Below are 20,105 nucleotides of genomic sequence, written 5' to 3'. Positions count from 1 at the left end.
GAAATATTTGTTAGAAATCAAGATAAAATAGTAAACAGCAGTCTCAGGTCTCTGGAACCTTCAAGGTTTACCACCCACAGGACCTCTGCACTAAAGATTAACATTTCATCTGGAGGCTCCATTCTTAGACTTCACTAAATATTTGGTTCACTCCCTATGACAATATATATGCTTACTGATGTATGACTGGCACTTTCTTGAACATAAGGGTTGTTACCTATCGTCCTTTAACTTTAGAAAAATCTAATAGGAGATTTTCAGTAAGTGCTTATATAAATAAACTATCCAGATTACTGGCCTGTAAGTATGTGGTGAAGTTGTCCTGGGAAGGTCCAGTGGAAAGACAGGGGCTAACAAACTGAAGGAATCATTAGAAAGATTTCCTCTCAGCCTTGAGGATGAGAGTAGGAGCAGAGTACCGGGTGGGCAGGAAATGAAAAAGCCAGATTGGCTCCAAGGAAGATGAATGTGGATCACAGAACCATTAGATAAGCATGACAATAACCTGGCTGAGGGTGGATGGACAAGGTTGGTTTTTACGGAAGGGTCTTTCCAGCCTCAGGAATCACTTAGTCAAATAGTCATTCAGTACCAAAGAGCACACACAAGAATGGGTTGTGGAAGTGTTCCAATTCCTCAGGCTTGAGTCCTTTAGAGAGAGGAGGAAAAATTAGTTTCAGAGATGTCTGAAGCTTAACTTTAAGGTAAAGAAATGCTTTTCTTATTTCAGGGGAGGGGGCTGGGCTCAGAGGACCAATTCATAACACAAGAGATATCATTACCTCCAAGAGCAGAGATTAATTCCAAGAAGCAGCATTTAGAAGTTGAGGACTCCATAGGATCTGGAAGCCAGGTCTCTCTTGGCTTGTTTCCGGCATGTGATCTACCACTCTAAATAGATGAGTTTATGTCAAGACATAACTAGAACTAACTGCAAAGCAGAGCCAGTCAGGTTGATTCAGGTGGATACTATCAGATTTGAACAAGTAATGTGGACTTTACATTTTAATCCATTTAACATTTGAATTTTACTGTCTAATTTATTTATATTTTTTTGCAAATATTCTTTTTTGCAAAATCTTAGACCTACTGAATCTTTTCCTAGAAGTGTGTAGAGTTAGGAACGTGGTTCTCTGAACTATGGAGACAAACTACTATGTCTGACTTTTAGTTCAGTCATACTTGCTGGATGTCTCTGAGTAAGTTTATTCACTTTCTTAAATTTTAATTTCTTTTATGTAAAAGGACAGTGACCTAATAGATTTGTTGTGAGGATCAAATGAGATAATGGTGATTAAATGGGATAATCTCTATAAATTAATGAATTAATGTCTATAAATTAATGTTAAATAAGCTAATGTGTATAAATATTTTAACATCATGTATTAATTAATCTATTTTCTATTACTATAATAAAATAACTGAGACTGGGTAATATATAAACAAATGAGGTTTATTTAGCTCTCTATTTTGGAGGCTGAAAGTCCAAGATTAGATGTCCCCATTTGTTTGGCTTCTGACAAAGGCTACACGGGATGATATTACTAGAGGATAGCATCATACTGGCATGAGCACCTGTGAGAGTAATAACATGGCAAGATAGACAGCCAGAATATAGGGAAATATCAGTTTCACTCTTTTATGATGACTCATTCTCACGGGAGCTAATTTTGGTCGCATGAGCAGTAGACTAAGGGCAGTGCCCACAGTGACCCAAACACTACCTGGTAGGCCCCACCTCTTAAAGATTTCAGCATCTCTTAATACTGCCAACCCTCTTACACATGAACCCTTGGGGGAAACAACATCCAAACCATAACAAAGAGAATTTGAGCTCAGTGAATGTTAGCTGTGTGCTTACTGATGCATCTAAGTGAAGAAATGGGATAGCACATTGAGGACTCTCACCAAGCTTAGGAAGTCCTTCCTGTATTTGAGAAGGAAAAAGGAGGCAATAAATTCTATTTTGAGCATGTTGAGTTTAGTGAATTAGTGGAAAATTCATGTTGAATTGCAGCTAAAGGCCTAGACTCAGGAGACAGGATAGGGTGATAGATTTTAATTTGTGTGCCAAAATGTAGATGTGGTGGGTAAAAGAGAATGTTCAAGAAGAGTGCTTAAAATAGTGACTGGATGAAGCAAGGTAGCAGTGGTAAGAACCTCCAGTAAAACATCAATTTGAACAGTTATTCATACACTGAACTACATTCACAAGAGCTAAGGAGGCCAGGTGAGACAGCATAGTACCTGTTTTAGCATAATAATAAAAGATGCATTGAAGAAGGCAGGAAGGAGTTGTTTGTCTCACTGCCACCCCCAACTCCAAGAAATGCAGCATGAAGAGAGGTGCCTCCTGATTGGGGGCAGGGGGAGGAAGGAATTAATTCCAGGTGTTAGACTTGGAACCCAGTACTAGGCTTACCCTAGTGAAACCCAGTGTCAGGCTGAGCCAATGGCTGCTGCCTCTAGCTCAGTGCCCAGAAGTCAAGCTTTGGGACCTGCGCTAGCCTTGTGGTCAAGGGACTGCCTCCAGCACTCTTCCCCCCAACCCTAGGTGTTAGAATCTGTAAACAAGTCAGGATGGCGCCTGGCATTTTGCCAGAGGGAGTGGTTTGTGAAGTAATGCCAGCGAGCCATTAAGTGTGGAGATTCCTTATTGGTTGACTGCTGTATCTAGTTTATGTTAATTAGGATAAGCTGTGTGGAATGTATATATACCCCTCCTGTCCTACAATAAACGGCTCCCACTCCTGCTGTATCAATCTACACAAGTTCCTCATCACCCCCCGGTTAGTTTGCTACAGCCGGACTGCGGCATCTAGGTAACACAGCATGGACTCCATTTGGAAGTAGGACAGACAAATGAACAGAGGACTTTGCCTTGGGACTCAGTGCTGGGCTGATAAAACCCAGTGCCAGACCTGTCCCCTGGCCAGTGCCTATAAGTGGAACCTCTGGTTCTGCCCTTATGCCAGATGGAGACCTGTAGTTCCAGTTGGACAAACTGCATTATAGCCAGCATTACTCAAAGCTGTAGGATTGGGCCACAAATAAACCATACCAGCCAGCAGGACAGAGCATCATGTGCCTTGATCCGGCCCTATTGTTGTGCTAGACTCAGTCTGCTGTAGGCAGCAGATGCAATCCAGCATTGTGATGCTGGTGGCCACAGAACTGATCACCCATCCTTCCCCCAAACTCATCCAGCACAACATGGAAAAGCATTATGTCCTTGAAGGCAGAAGAGGGAGGTAAGTGCTAAGTAACTTCAGAGAGCCTAGGCCAGTCCCTTCACAGTAAGGCCAGACAGTCCTTGACACCTGACCACAGGCTGCTGTTGATGAGGCATCTGGGCCACTCCAGTCCCAGGAAGAGGTTCATGGAGATGGACTACCTACCCATTATAAGCACCCCTAAGACCATTTGGAATAGCACACCAACTGTGGATTGGGACAAACTTGCATAAAGGGAGTCCTCTAGTACTGAAACTGTGACAACACACCAAGTATGAACTGGAAGCAAACCTGGACTTAGGGCTCCATCTTGTGCTGACATAGAGGCAGTAGTCACAGGCTCAGAGAAAATAAGCAACCTTCTTAGAATTTCTGAAAGGGCAGGTATAAACAAAGCCAGATAATGAAGACTGGAATAAATATCGAATCCTTCAGTGTTCAGGGATTATTGTACTCCAACAACCATTAAGAATTTTCTAAGAACCTCACCTGAAGGACAAATTAATAAACCAGAAACGGATCGTGAGGTTATATGTGTATATATATATATATATATATATATATATATATACACACACACACACACACACACACACACACATTCTTATACAGAGTATTCAAAATAACCGTTAAAGGGAATTTAATGAGTTTAACGATAACACAGAGAAACAATTCCTTGCTTTATTAGTGAAACTTAGACATTGAAGTAATTAAAAATATAACATACATTCTTGAGTTGAAAAATACACTTAATAAAGTGAAAATGTGATGGAAGGCTTCAATAATAGAAGAACAAACAGGAAAAAGAATCAGTGAGCTACAAGGTAGGCTACTTGAAAATAAAGGAGAAAAAGAAAAAAAATGAATGAAAAGGAATGAAGAAAGCTTATGGGAATTTTGGGACAGCATTAAAAGAGCAAATATTCAGGTTATAGAGACCCAAGAAAGACTTGAGGATGCCAAAGAGATAGAAAGATTGTTCAGAAAGACAATAACAGAAACGTTTCCAGATCTAGAGAAGGCTACAAATATTATATATGGGAAGGTCAAAGGTCGCCAGTCAGGTTTGACTCACCCAATTCTATCTAGATACATCTTATAATAAAGCTCAAAAAGGTTAAAGATGAAGGTCAAAGCATTAAGAGAAAAGAAACAATACATAAGAGTGTTTCAATTCACCTGATAGCAGACTTCTCAGCAGAAACTTTGAAGGCTAGGAAAATAATGGGATGATATATTCATGTACTGAAGGAAAAGAGAAATAAATAAATAAATAAATAAATAAAATTTAAAAAGAAAGAAAGAAAAGAAAAAGAAAGAAAGAAAGAAGAAAGAAAAGAAAAAGAAAAAAACCCTGTTAACCAAGAATGCTGTACCCAGCAAAGCTAGTCTTTAGAAATAAAGGAGGGATAAACAAAAGCTGAAAGAATTTATCACTACCAGACCTGTACTACCAGAAATGCTAACAGGAGTTCTTCATATTGAAAGAAAGAGCTGCTAAACAGTGCGAACATCAAAAGGTCTAAACCTCACTGGTAAGAGTAAATCTGCAGAAAAATTCCATATAAATTTCATTCATTTTTTTCCAAATATGATGTGCAAAACATTCATACCTTCAGTAAGGAAGATTAAAAAAGAAAAGTAGCTAAAATAATAACAATATTAATATGTTGAGATAGGAAATAAAAAATATATATAATGGGGCATAAAGATTCAAATTGTGGGAAGGAATAGATTGCAAATATAGACGGTTTTTTTAAAAAAATATTTTTCTTTTTTGTTTTACTTCCTATCTTTGCAATTAATAATAAGTTGCTGTAATTTCAAAATAGCTTGTGGTAATGAAAATCTGAAAGCTTTCTAAAATCTGGGACCAGCAAAGGATGCCTACTTTCACGACTTTTATTTAAAATAGTACTGAAAGATCTAGCCAAAGTAATCAGACAAGATAAAGAAACAAAGGGCATCTAAATGGGAAAACAGTATGTCAACTTGTTACTGTTTGCATATAACATGATCTTATACAAAGAAAACTCAAAAGACTCCACCGAAAATCTATTAGTACTAATAAATTCAGGAGAGTTGCAGGATAAAAATTAACATACAAAAATCAGTAGTGTTGCTATATGCAAATAGCAAATTATCTGAACTAGACATCAAGAAAACAGTTTTATTTACAATAGGTAAAATAAAGTAGAATATCTAGTCATAAATTTAACCAAAGAGGTAAGAGATCTCTACAATGAAGATGATAAAACATTAATAAAAGAAATTGAAGAGGACACTAGAACATCTGGACATCCAAAACATCCTCCCATATTCATGAATTGGAAGAATTGATATCATTGAAATGTCCAAGTTACTGAAAGCAATTTACAGATTCGTGAAATACTTATCAAAACATAACAAAAATCTCAAAATATTCAAATCCATCTTGAGCAAAAAGAACAAAACAATCATAAGTTTTACACTGATGTCAGACCATATTACCAAGTAATAGTCAAAACAGCATAGTATTAACATAAAAATAGACACATAGACCATTGGAACACATCAGAGAGCCTAGAATTAAACCCATACATCTCCAGCCAACTAATCTTGGACAAAGGTGCTAAGAATATGTATTGAGTCAGGTCAATCTCAATAAATTTTTATGCTAGGAAAATTGGATGTCCACCTACACATGAGTGAACTAGATAACCTATTACAAAAACCATCGCATATGGATTAAAGTTACAAAAATCATCTCAATATGGATTAAAGACTTAAATGTAAGACTGAAAATTATGAAATTACTAGGAGAAAGCACAGGATATGGCTCAGGATGTTGGAATAGACAATAATTTTTTTTAAGAAGATCCCCAGAGCATAGGAAACAAAAGCAAAAACTAAAAAAAAAAAAAATTACAACAAACTGAAAAGCTTTTGTAGAGTGAAAGAAACACTTAATAGAATGAAGAGACTACCTATAGAGTGGGAGAAAATATTTTCTAACTATACTTCTGATATAGGGTTAATCTGCAGAACATATAGAGAACTCAATTCAACAGCACAAAAACAAATTAGGTGATTAAAAAATGGGCACAAGACCTAGATAGACATTTTTCAATAGAAGATACACAAGTGGCCAAGAGATAAGTAAAAAAATGCCCAACATTACTACTCATTGGGGAAATGAAAATCAAGCTCACAGTGAGTTATCACCTTACTCCAGTTAGAATAGCCACCATTAAAATGACAAAAATGAACAAGTGCAGTGAGGATATGGAGGGAATGTAGATTAGTATGGCCATTATGGAAAGCCATATGAAGGTTCCTCAAAAAATGAAAAATAGAACTACCTCATGATCTAGCCGTCACATTCCTGGATCCTAAGGAAATGAAATCAGTATGTTGAAGGGATAGCTGCACTCCAGTGATTATTGCCCCAGTATTCACAATAACCAAGAAATGAAAGCAACCTAAGTGTCCATCAAATGATGAATAAACAAAGAAAATGTGGTGTATATATGCAATGGAACACTCTTTAGCCAAATACAAAGAATGAAATTTTGTCATTTACGACAACATGAATGGAACTGAAGGTTGTTAAGTAAAATAAACCAGGCACAGAAACACAAGTACGCATGATCTCACTCAAGGTGGAATCTAAAAATGTAGGTCACATAGTACCTCTTAAATACTCAATTTTTATAGCAATTAAAAGACCAAAACAAAAAGGAACATGAAAAGAAGTAAAAAGGAAAAAAATTTAAAAAGAGGAGTTTCTTATTGCTTCTAGGAGTCTCTTCTCTATATTCAAGTGTTAAATCAGAAGAAAACAATCATTATAAAGGGGGTCAGAAGAAGCAGCCAGAAATGATCAAAAATCCCTATAGAGAAATATCAAGGAAGTCAGAGGATGATGTCTGAGTGTCAGATTATATAAAGAGTAGATAAGAAACACAAAAGTGATCCAGGACTGGAAGCGGCTATTAAATCTCTGGTTGTTATGTAGCTGGTTTCCTTTGTCGGGGAGGCCTTGCAGCAATCCTGGCAAAACCCTAACTGCTGTAGTTGAGAAATAAAAGGATATGTTCATGATACTGAGGGAAAATCAAATTAGACATATGCCCGGTATGAACCACTTTTATTAAAAAAATGAAAGTAAATTTTAAAAAAGAAATATTTATTTTAGTGGTAATCTTTAAAACATAATGATTTATTTTGTGCTACCAACACTGACTATAAAAAAATGTAGCCCCAACTTCCCCCTGACTACTATTTTCAGTTCTGTGCAGCTTCTATCAGCTTCTGATTTTCAGGCCTGCCTCTGGTTTCCTGTCTGCACTAAATTCAATAGCTGAACTCTGTTTCCTGTGCCTGATTTTTGGTGTTTTCCAAAGACTGAGCAATTACACAGAACCAGCTCTTCCTGCTCTGGGCTGTTTTAGTAACACACTTCACCCACCCAGCTCAACCCCTGAGACACAAATCCCAGCACAAGTATGTACCCGTGCCAGGCCACTTGAGGGGGAGTTACATGCTTCTTCTGAGGAGGTTTCACTAATTAGTAAATTGAAGCCCAGCAAAGTTCAAGTCTTCTATGGTTACTGTAGGAAATATGTTCCCACAAAATCACTTCCCACTTTCCCATGCTGAGTCATGTCCTAGTTTCTCTTTCTCAAGCAGATAACAACTAATGTCAATGACATATGCAAACGTGCAAAAATTTTTAAAAATCAGTGATTGAAAATAAGTCCATTTTAAACTCAGTCATGAGAGAAGAAGAAAACTATCACTAGTTACTAGCCTCAAGTCTCCACAGCCACTGCCCCAGCCCTGATTTGTATCACTTTGTTCAAATTTTGAACCTTTTTTTTGCCTGTTTCCTCATCTGTAAAAGGGAGTTATGATACCAACCTTAACCACTGTGAGAAACCCATGTGATGTTGGTTCACAGGGCTATTATAGTTGATTGTTTTTTGTAAACATGCCTCAACTCTCATTTCACTCTCTGAAATCTTTTTTCTGGTTGAGAAGTTCTATTCCACAAAAAGGAAAACATTTAAGAAAATGTAATCACTTCCATGGATTCTAATATCCTTCTCAAAATCTTTCTTTGTTCCCAGCCTCTCTCCTCTCCTGTGAGGCTGAGCCCAGCCTGTTACCTTCTCTCAGAATTTGATTGTATGGAGATGCAGTATTTTTTTGAAACATTACCCAATGTTTCCCCCACCCCCAGCCTTAGGTACTTTCTCGCTCCTGTTTCTTTCTTGCCTCCCCCCCCCCCCCCCCCCCCCCCCCCCCCGCCCCCAGCAAATAACTATCCCATATTGATTGCCCCAGGGAAGGGAAAAAGCTTTTGCTTTCCTCTTAGGGCTTAAAGGAAGAGTGAGACTAGATAGAAGTGGTTTGGAGATTATTGAGTAGAACTCCTCCTTCAAGACTTCCCCACCACTAAGCATTCCTCAGGCTGTCAGAATAATAAGTTGATGAAGAAAAACAAGAAAGGTTAGGGAGTTACCTGAGAAAGGTCCTGCGCCCAGCTCCAGACCATGCTCTGGGGTGAGCCTAAAGCTTTGGCAGCAGCTACAGATAGCTTGTGAATCAGAGTGGAGATTCACACTTCCTTTTAGAGCTTGAGGTGGTAAGACATGAAAGAAAAATGCTCTGAGGTATGGTTCCAGCAAGATGGGACTTTGGACACTTCCTAGAGTTTCTCATACCATATTGGGTTGAAGGGAGACGTAGATGACACTTTTGCATCCAAAATTGGTGCAGAAGGAGTTCCCAAAGAGACCATGGGGGTAGAAACCAAGGACATTTCTTCAGGCACTCAGAAGGATCAAACTACCCAGCAGATGTGATGATGGATGGGAAAACAGGTGCCCACATAGAGAGATGACTCTGAGGTACAAATGCAAGTGCTTTTTCAATTCCCCACCCCATCATTCACACATACACACACACACCCATATACACATGCACATGTATTAGCACTAGATAAGACAGTATATCAAAACCAATATTATTATTACTACTGCCATCTAGGTTGAGCCAATAGGAAGCACCATTGAGAGATTAAAAAGTGGTAGGAAAGGAAAAGTCTTCCCCCTCCTCTCCACTTTAGCATCTAACAGTATCCATGACTTTTCTTTGGTTCCAATCCTTCTGGATGATTTTCCTTGTGGTTCCAGTTCCCACTTGGTTTCATTTTCACCTCCTCCTCTAGGTTTTACAGCCAAATCAGTCATGATAGTCCTCTATTCTTGCTGATTTCTTCACTGTATACAGTTGGGTTTCTCACCTCTTTAATACTCTTGTAACCAGGTCCTTGAATAAATAAGCTAACTGGTGTTGGTTCTGTTCTTCTAAATGGACCTTGAACGATGCAGTTTTGTTCATCTTCCTATCCTTACTGAGATCAAACTCTTCTCTGAAGCTCCTAGTTCATCGGGAGCACTTTCCATCAGTAACATTTTGTTTTCTCACAAAGCTTTAGTACCACCAGGTCTAGATAATGAGGTAGGTGTTCTTCATGTTCCTCATGGCCATTTTCAGATTGTCGTTCGATTTTCCCTAAACTCTGAAAACTTTGGGTCTCGTTTTATTCTTATACTTTGTGTTCCCCTTCATCTTCTGCTCCTTGGATAATTCATTTCTGGAGTTTAGTGATTGGCTGTTTTATACTCTCTATAATACTAATTGTGTCCTAATTTTTGGTAATTTCAACACTGGTGTAAATGATTCCTACAACAGTGTTCCTTCCATTTCTTGAGCTCTTCCACTTAATGAAATTGCCCTCCACACCACCTTAACCATTCATTTCCTTGGTAATGTCTTAAGCCTTATTGTTTCCAATAACTACACTCCTTTCATAATCTCAGTTTTACATATCCCATTCTCTGATCACTTCTTACAGTACTGTATTTTCATCTCACTCTGTTTAGTATCCAAGCTCTATCTATCTCTGATCTCAGTATAGGGTTCCATTTATTGATTCTTCCATCATTTTGCTGTTATTTTATTCTCTGTGCCTTTCTTTCCTTCCATGTCAGTTGTAATTCACTTCTGTGCAATACAGCCAGACCTCAAGCCCCTCTCTTGCTTCTTTATATTCACTTGCGAAAACCTCAACCTTGTTTAAAATCAATTTTCTGTCTTCTCTGCAATTATATTTGAACACCTGCATATACCTGGGCAAAAAAAAACAGCCCCTTGAATCAGGAACATGACTATCAAGAGGCCCTTAAGCCAACTGAGAAAAAGATCACATTTTCTTGGTAACTCATTGCCTTCTATTCCACATGGTTATTTTACGCCTTCCCCTCTCTCCTCATCCTTTGCGGCAGTCGTGGAGGTGTGTCACTAGATCTCCTGTCAAGAGTATCTGTGGGGAAGGTACCTGTGGTGGGTTCTTTTTAGCTGCTGCATGTTCAGGTGCAGTGTGGCATTCATACCCTGGCCATCCTTCCTCACAGGACGGCACCCCTCCAGTGACTGGTTGGAATGCTAGAGCCAGGCCATTCCTGTTTGATGTGAGACTTCTCTCTTGGGAATATACCTGGGGACATTCTAATGGACTGGCTGAGATGTTCTTAGGAACATCTCACTGCAGATGTTTAGAACATTTTACTGCAGTCTGAAGGTCTTTATACCCAATCTATTTCACATGTGGTGTATCCGAATTGCAGTTCCCACTGTCCCTTGCTTTCTTCCTGTTTATTTTCAAGTTTTTCCCTAATAAATCTCTTGCACATCTATTTACATCCTGACATTTATTTCTTAGAGGATCAGAAATAGTCTTGAACATTGGAATACTGTCTCCTCATTCCCTCTTGCTGAACACTGATTGTTTCTCATATCAATAAGAAAATTGAAGCCATCAGAACAGATTTTCCAAAAAGTTCTACCACCTTATTTTTCCAGCCCCCAGAACATATGCCTTACATTCTGTCTTTTCATTTGCTACCATTGATGGCGTATATATTTTATTACTTATAGACCAAGTTCTCCACTTGGTTACCAGATCCCTTCCCAATGCTACTCCTCAAGGTAATTTTTCTAGTGAATTCCCTCTCTTTTCTACATCATCAATTTCCTCTCTATGTAATTCCCATCAGTTAGCAAACAATGTATTGTCCAACACCTTTTAAAAAATCCCCTCTTAACCCCACTTTTTCTTCTCCCCACTGACACATTTCTCTTCCTCTTTTTTGCCTAAACACTTCACCTTAACCACTCCTCTCCACCCCACCTTAACCATTTTCTATACTGTACTTCCATATTTCCAGTTTCTCTCTTCCTGATATTTTAAATACATTTCACTTTGGCTTTCACTCACTCTACCAAAACTGCCCTTGTTGAAGTTACCACTGGCCTCTACAGGACTGACTGATTTTAATGGTCTGTCTGCCATATTTGATACAGCTGATCATTCCCTATTTTTTTCTTTTATTTATTGACATCCAGGACATTTCATTCTCTTGTTTACCTCCTTCTTTGTTGTTTACTTAACTCTCTGTTTCTCTTCTTTGTGGACTTATTTAGCAAAAATGGAATACTCCAGAGCTCTCTGTATGCATTTACTTGATGATCCCATTCGAACATAAGGATATGATTATGTGTCTATCTACTGCAGACTTGTATCTCCAGTCTGGGCCTCCTTGACTTCCAGACTTATTGGTCCATCTTCCTACAAGTAGGGATGTTTAGTTTAGTGAAATTTCTAATAAACTTCTCAAACTTAGTATGTACCAACCCCCAAACCTCATCTTCTCCTGTACCTGTGCAATGGACCACAATCCAAACTGTTTTCACTACAGTCACTGACTTCTTAGTTAATTTCAATGCCACCTACCCAGCTGCTCAGGTCAGAAGAATTGGCACTTGTCTAGACCTTTTTCTGTCTCTCCTATCCAATTTGCAGACTATCAGTAAATTCCCGTTATTTAACATATTTCTAGAAGCCATCAATTGTTCACTACCTTCACTGCCACTATCCAGCCACCTCACATCCCTCACCTTAATGACTGCAGTGTTCTCTAATCGGTCTTCCTGCTTCAGCTCTTGTTTACTTGTAGTCTTCTCTCAATTCAGGATATAAGCATATACCTCTAAAAAGAAGGTCCACCAGACCATTTTACTCAAGTCCATTCTTCATTTCATCTGGAGTACAACTGAAGTTTACGCACTGGCAAGAAGACCTCGCCTGCCCTACCTTGGTGCATCTTGGACCTCAGTCCCTGCTCTAGCCATGCTGGCTTCTGATCTGATTTCCCCCCAAACCAATCTCATTTTTCTTTTAGGGTCTCTCTACCATTTTTCTCTCTGCATGGAATCCTATTCCAAATGAATCTCTCACCTTCTTTAAGTCCTTGCTCAAATCTCACTTTCACAATGAGGCTGCATAACTCCCTTTTGAGTGCAATGCCCTTAGCTCTCTTACCTTGTAAGTTTTCTGTCTTTCCCATTGAACTCATCACCTCTTAAAATTCTAGGTAATTTGTTTATTTCCCCTGCATATTGTATGTCTCCTTCAACTAGCAATTAAGTTTCACAAGGGTAGACTTTTGTATCTCTGGAGATAAGATTAGTGCCTGAAACAGAGTGGGTATTCAATAAATATTTTTAAAATTAATATTGGTTATCTATTACAGTTGGTTAATGTTCGAAACAAAGAAAGAAAGACAATAACCAAGTATTGGTCCACATTCACTCTGGAGATTCCTAGGGATCTATCTGGAGCAAATTACTTGATTTCTCCAGGTCTTAGATTTCTTATCTATAAAATAGAAAGAATAATCATATCTACTTCTTGGGCTCATGTTTAAGGACTAAGTGAAATGGTTTTACTGTGAAGCATTTAGCAAAATGCTGGGTAGAAAACAAGACCTCAGTGCTTGTTAGCTATTCTCAATCAGATTAAAAAAATTAATAAAAGCTGTGGGATCTAGGATCACAGTGGGCAGACTTCATTCCTTTTTATTTCCAAGTTTGTCTTTCTTTCAGGTCTATGCTGCTGATGAGTTTCTTGGCTAGAGAGGGAAAAGGATGGGCGTGAAACAGAATCTCTGAGTGGAGCCTCTGTGAGCTGTGGAGTATCTGCTTTCTGCCCCTATAAGGCGATGACACTGTTTGTCTGCGAAAGAATTACAGTTCTTACTGATTTCTGGTCCCAGAAAGCATGGATTTACAAAATAATAAATGGGTAACATTTCTTAGCAGTTACTGTGTCCATCAGGGAGTGTATCTCATCTTCCTTGTATGGTTCTCAATTATCCTATACAGTGAGTTCCACTGTGGTTCCCATGTAAACACTGGAGGAAAGTGAGGCACAGAGAAGGTAAACAACTTGAACAAGTGATGTAAATAATGGAGCAGGAGTAAAACCAGGGCAAAGCATGCTCCAGTAGCCGTCACAGAATCTATTGTGTCAAAGCTTGATTCCCCAAATTATTATCGTCTATAGCTTTCGATCTCACAACCCCTCCATTACTGAGGAATGCACACAGCAAAGTCTGATGTGGACTTCTCTCTCATTTTCTCACTGCCTCATCTCTGCAGGTGGAGTAGGGCAGGGGTAGAGTAAGAAAAAAAAAACAAACCTCCTAATGAGAAGTGAGCCATACAGCAGGCCCCCAAACTATCCAATGCTGACGTTAAAATAGTTCCTGCAACTTGGAGAGGGAGAGGAAGCATATACAAAAGGTGACTAAAAGGAAAATGTTATGGTTGGCACACAGCATAGGGATAATGTTCAATAACTCAGAGAAAAGGAAGATCTTCAGATATCTTGTATAAGAACATCCTCTCAAGTTGGGACATTGCCACTTCTCAAATATGTGAGGCATATAAGTGTTTGTTATAATAAACACAGTCCCACATGCAACCTGGCTGAGGGATTAAACCTGGGATCTTGGCAGACTCCTATCTCTGAGGGTGGGGCCTATGAATTGGCAACTCAACTTAGACTCTCTGTGATTATAAGACACAGTTAAAGAAAAGAAAGCTGATCTAATCTATGTGTAAACTAAGACACTACTTTCTCAGGAAATTCATGCCCTGCAAGATTTTGAAAGGCTTTTAGATATGTTCAAGTCCCCTCTCCATTCCCAGAAGGGGGCAGATGGGCTCCCTGAACAGTGAGGGATGTGGGAAGCACATCTGTTAGACTCCCATTTTCCAGACAGCTCACTTCAAACACTGTCCAGGCAGATGGATTTCAAGAAGTAATCAATTATGAGCACTAATTCATTTCTGGGCATTCCATGACTGATTTTCAGCCCACAGTTTCATCTCCATCATGCCAAAAATGTTTCTGATAAAAACCTGAGCAATTCAGAATGGAATTACTCAGTGACAGGAAATATTTTGACGATGTGAAGTATCTTCAGATCCTGATTCTGAGCCAAAGGGCATACTTCTTTTCTGAGATTGCTCAGGATCTTTCTGTATATTCTTGCTTCACTCCCTGCAACCTCCATACTTCAGTTCCCATACCCTTCTGCAATTTTTGTTTTCAGCTAACCAGCAAAAGTTATGTTTAACATTATCTGCTCTATGTTGACCTTCAGTTGTCTGATTGGCTTTCTTTTCTTACTCCCCTATCCTTACTTTGAAGAAAAAAATCATGTGAAAATGCTTCAACTATAATCATATTTACATTTTAATTTCTTTAGTAGCATTCTAGAAGAGAGCACTGATCCAGTTCCATCATTCAAGGACCTTTCTTCATTGTGGCTCTCCCCATTCTTTACTCCCCTCTTTCTCCCATTCTAAATCTTCTCCTCTGTTCCTACATCTTTTGTGCTTTCTTGGCTAGACACCTTCTTCTTCCACTGTTTCCACTGGACTCTCTTGATTTGGATCTTCATTTTCCCTGAGCTCCTTAGAGTCTTAGAATGGCAAGATTCTAATTTGAAGGCAAAGATGCTCTTGGAGGTTACATGATTTGTACAAAGTCCAATGGCAGGAAGGAGTCCCATCTTTCAGGTTCAGTGCCCTCGCATGTAGAATTCTCCTTTCTTCTTTATTACCCTAAATCTGGGGCTTAAAGATTTCAAGCTCAGAGATCATATTTAACCCCTGGGAAAATTTTGTTTGACTTCTATATAATAAAATAATGTTAATAACTTAAAGGGAAAGTTTTCTTTTTTTTTTCTCTTGGTCCTGGGGATTGAAAAATTTCATATAGAAGGTCTAGAGGTAGCAGAATAGTGGTTATAAGAGTTTCTAGAAGCCTGCGTTCAAACTCCCAACTTACTAAAGGGTTACATGGAAGAGTTAACTAACCAAACCACCCCTTATTTTATTCATCTTTGCAATGGGGTTGACAATAGTACTTGAATTGTTAGAGGAATAATTTTGGACCTATGTAAAGTGCTTGGAGCAGTGCCTGGGACATGGAGAGGGACTTATGCATTGGTTAACAAGCTGCTCCTTCCCATCATTTCAAACACTTTTCACCCTAAGAACCAGGAGCCTTTCCCATTGTATTCCTTCTTTCTCACCTGTCAGTACACTCTTTGTTTTTAGTGCACAGTACAATATTGTAACTGCAGGTAACAATGTGTACAGTAGATCTGTAAAATTCATTCATTTTGTTTATCTGAAACTATATCCTTGAATAACAACTCTCCATGTTCCTTTTCCCCTTGAGACTGGAAACTGACATTCTGCTCTGTTTCTATGAACATGACTACATTAGATACCTCATGTAAGTGAAATCATGCAGTATTTGTCTTGTGAGTGGTTAATTTAACTCAGCATAAGATTCTCAAGACTGATGTGTGCTGTCTCATGTGACAGGACTTCCATCTTTTTAAATTTTATTATTTACATATACCACATTTCTTCATCTGTTCATCTGCTGATGCATATTTAGGTTGTTTCTATATCTTGTCTATTGTAAATAATGCAGAAATAAACATGTCTTTAATATCTTGATTTAAAATCTTATGATAATATACCCCAAATTGAGATTGCTGAATCATATGGTAATTCTATTTAAAAATTTGAGGTTTACCATAATCTTTTCTATATTAGCTACACCAGGTTGCTTTTCTACCAATAATGTTCAAGGTTTCTAATTTCTTCACAAGCTCTACAACATTTGTTATTTCCTAAATCTATAACACTCCTAGATGATAACTTGCAGGAAACACTTTGTGACATTGGTACAGACAATGATTTCTTAAATATGACACCAGAAGCATAAGCTACAAAAAAGTAAAAATGGACAAGTGAGTCTGTGTCAGACTAAAAACTTCTTTTTTGGGGGGTGAGGGGTTGAACTCAGGGGCACTCAGTCACTGAGCCACATCCCCAGCCCTATTTTGTATTTTATTTAGAGACACTGAGTTGCTTAGTGCCTTGCTTTTATTGAGGCTGGCTTTGAACTCGCTATCCTGCCTCTGCCTCTTGAGCTGTTGGGATTATAGGCATGTGCCACCACGCGTTGTTAAACTAAAAACTTCTGCACAGCAAAATAAACAGCCATCAAGATGAAAAGGTGACCTGTGGAATGGAGAAAGTACTTGAAATCCACATATCTGATAGAGTTAATATAAAAATATTTTAAGAATTCTTACAACTTAACAACCTGATTAAAAATGTGCAAAGGATTTGATAGACACTTCTATAAATAAGACATACAAATGGCCAGCAGGTATATGACAATGTTTAAACATCAATAATCATAAGGAAAATGTATATCAAAATCAAAATGAAGTGTTGCCTTACACAGGTTAGGTTAGGATGGCCATTATAAAAAAAAAATCCAACAAACATAAGACAATGAGTGAAACATCACTTTTAACTTGAAGAGACAAATTTTGTTTATTAATTTACTTAAAAACTATGTGCATCACTAGGATACCTTCTATTGATGGCCACATGCCATTAAATAAAAAAATCAACAAATGTGGATTACTTGTCTTTCTGTAAAAGAAAAATGGGAATCTCATTATAAGTTTGATGTCTTTTAAATACTTTGTCATAGAATAGCTAAGGTAATTTCATGAGGTACAAAAGATTTTTGTGATTATACTCCATCTCATTACAAAGTGTTGTTGAAATTTTATTTTTTGCAAAAGCGATTGCATCAAGAACATTTTGTAGCACTTTGTGCACCTCTGGTTCATGTGCTTTGCTCTAATTGTTTGCCTCAGCATAATGGAGTGTATAAATTTTATGTGATTTGCTTTCTCTCCAACTTACTCTGGAAATTATTATTATTTTATATTATATTAAAGGCTGCCACTAAAGCAGTGGTGAGCTTAAACTATTTTCATACATACATTAAAGAATTAATTTATAAGAACAAATTTTTGGATACTCTTAACACTTGGATGATTAAATATGGAACTCAGAAGAGGATATGCCTCCAGGCCCAGTGGCACATGCCTGTAACCCTAGAGACGCAGGAGGCTGAGGTAAGAGGATCATAGCTTCAAGGCCAGCCTCAGAAACTTAGCAATAACCTCAGTAACTTAGTGATACCCTGTCTCAAAATAAAAAAAATCAAAAGAGATGGGAATATAGATCAGTGGTAAAACACCCTTGGGTTCAAATACCTAGTACCAAAACCAAACAAACAAATAAACAAATAAATAAATAAAGGAAAGGTGGGTGGTGGTGGTGGTGCTAGAGAATGTAGTCTAGAGATGTAAATTTGGGAGTTGATTTGGCATAAATGATACTTGAAACTATGAAAATAAAGGAGATAAATGAAAAAGACCCTAGATTAAGAAGAGAATGAGAAAAAGGGATCAGAAATAACAGAAAAATCAAGAGGATAGTACTGAAGAAACAGAGAAAGAGAGGGATGGAAAGAAAGAGAACATGTAAGAAAGATGGTTCTAGAAAACAGTTATTGAATGCTGCTGAAAGATTTAATACAAGGAAGATAAAAAATTATTCACAAGTTTGAGACTCTGCTCCTCCACTTGCATATTTTCTTCTTTTGAGAGCTACCAGATGGATTTGAGTTATCATCTGTGAAATAGCAATGCTTGTGAAAGGAGTGATAGGCAGTGGGGAGGGAAGGGGCTTGGGAGGCAGCAGGCATGGCTTGTGGTAAGATGGCTGAGTGTGGAGTCAAGGCTGGAGTCATGATCTCCTAAGAACTCTGTTTGGGAAATGTGAGTATGTATGTAATAATAGCTAACCTCACAGGATGGATGCAGGGATTTTCTGAATCACTCTGTAAACTACCAAGTGCTAGATAAATATAAAGTATTACTTCTGATTACCGAGCACATAAATGTCAAAGAGAATTGAGTACTTATTATAGTAGCTGTGTCTGAAACTCCCCATGGCCATGATGGTGATCCCATGAAGGAGAGGCTGGAGACAGGATTGTGAAGGCTGTGATCCCGGGGTTATACATCAGCACTTCAGGAGTTTAGAGATCCCTGAGGCATTGAGATGTGCTTGTCTCTGTTCTTTTGATAACCCTCAGGAAATCTTGTCTTATCTTGGTATCAAAGAAATATCTATAAATTATAGATACCTGAGGCCATCAGTCAGATCAGGACCTTGTATATCTATTCTCTTCAGCACCAGTCCCAAAATGCTCGCTCCTGCTTCTGACCACAAACATGTTTAGTACTACATAGGAGAGACAGTGGAAGGGGAGGAGGGTCTCTTCTCTTCAGGCCCTGCCATGGGCATGTTATTGAGGCTCCAGACAACTATCACTCTCTTCCATACTGTGTCATGCAGGGAGAAATCCAAGGGCCCTCGCGCAGCAATTCTTGTGTTTGGGAATGGTCAATAACTGTTTAAAAATAAAGGTGGGGAGAAGCTGAATGACACAGCCTTGTAGGCTCTGCGTTAGCCAGAGGCAAGGTCAGACTTTGCCATTGGCTTATGGTGTTAGCTCTGTGGAGTGATTTTGCAAATGTCCTGTCTTCCAAATTACTGTCTTTCTGGATGATTACAACTCTACTCTTAGAGTCCCACCTTTAAATAGGTCTTGTTCTCCAACAGAGTGTGAGAGCAAAGTCCCACACCAGTTTTTTATATCTTGTCCCAGTTGAGTTCTTTGTAGCTATCCTGAGGACAGAATTTAAACAGAATGTTGAGAACAGAGAAATCTGGAGTGATGGAGAGATGGGGAGAACTACACAGAGAATGCAGCTAGATTAAAAAAAAAAATCTACAGACGTCACAGTTGTGCCTAGGACTGATCCCAGTTGGTAGCTGGTCAAGGCAAGTGTCCAAGGATGATGCATGTCCCTCTCTTTCACTTTGAGTTTATACTGTGTGAATCAAATGCGATTCACACAGTCACATGCTCTTAGTACAGTTACCCTTAGATGCCCAAATGCAGCTTCCAATTCTTTGAGACTGATTAACACAGTAACACGAGCAAACACAAGGCACCAGGAACTTCAGGTGACCCTTTCAATAAACAATCTTCAGGCACGCAAAGGAAGATGAGTAATCTGGTACTAGGAAATTACAAATGACATATTAACGAGTGTAATTTCTGGTTTCCAAGATTTTCCTATTTTGTTCTGTAACACGGGATCACCATTCACCAACTTGGAAGTGGTAGGTGTGGACCTGCTAGGCAAGGCATCATGCAGGATCAACTCTCGCTTTTGCTCCCTCTGCAGTCCAGATTAGACAGAATCACCAAACTCAATCTGACCTCTAGTGGCACTTTGTATTAATGAGCACACCTGAATTCCACTTTTAAGTTTTGCTGGGGGAATCCTACCATAATTTCGTCTGCACAGGGAAAAAATTCTTAGGATTGATCTGCTTGGCAAGCTTTCCCCACTGCCACATTTTACAGGTGAGGAGGCTGAGGCCCAGAGGCACCAGGTGAGATAGTCGAAGTTAAAGAGCTAGCTAATTGATGGAAAAGTCACTAATGAT

General features: G+C 38.6%; 1 long non-coding RNA gene across 1 annotated transcript; it reads right to left on the bottom strand.

The window, feature by feature from the left end:
- Positions 1-317: 317 nt before the first annotated feature.
- LOC114098942 (uncharacterized) lies at positions 318-8,809 on the bottom strand. Its single transcript, XR_003583818.2, has 3 exons — positions 8,740-8,809; positions 783-891; positions 318-649 (listed from the first exon to the last, which is right to left on the bottom strand). It is a non-coding gene; the product is annotated as an uncharacterized lncRNA (long non-coding RNA).
- Positions 8,810-20,105: the final 11,296 nt, after the last annotated feature.

The sequence above is a fragment of the Marmota flaviventris genome, chromosome 8 (assembly GCF_047511675.1).
Source record: "Marmota flaviventris isolate mMarFla1 chromosome 8, mMarFla1.hap1, whole genome shotgun sequence".
In the NCBI taxonomy this organism is placed as follows: Eukaryota; Metazoa; Chordata; class Mammalia; order Rodentia; family Sciuridae; genus Marmota; species Marmota flaviventris.
This window is presented reverse-complemented; position numbering and strand designations above follow the sequence as displayed.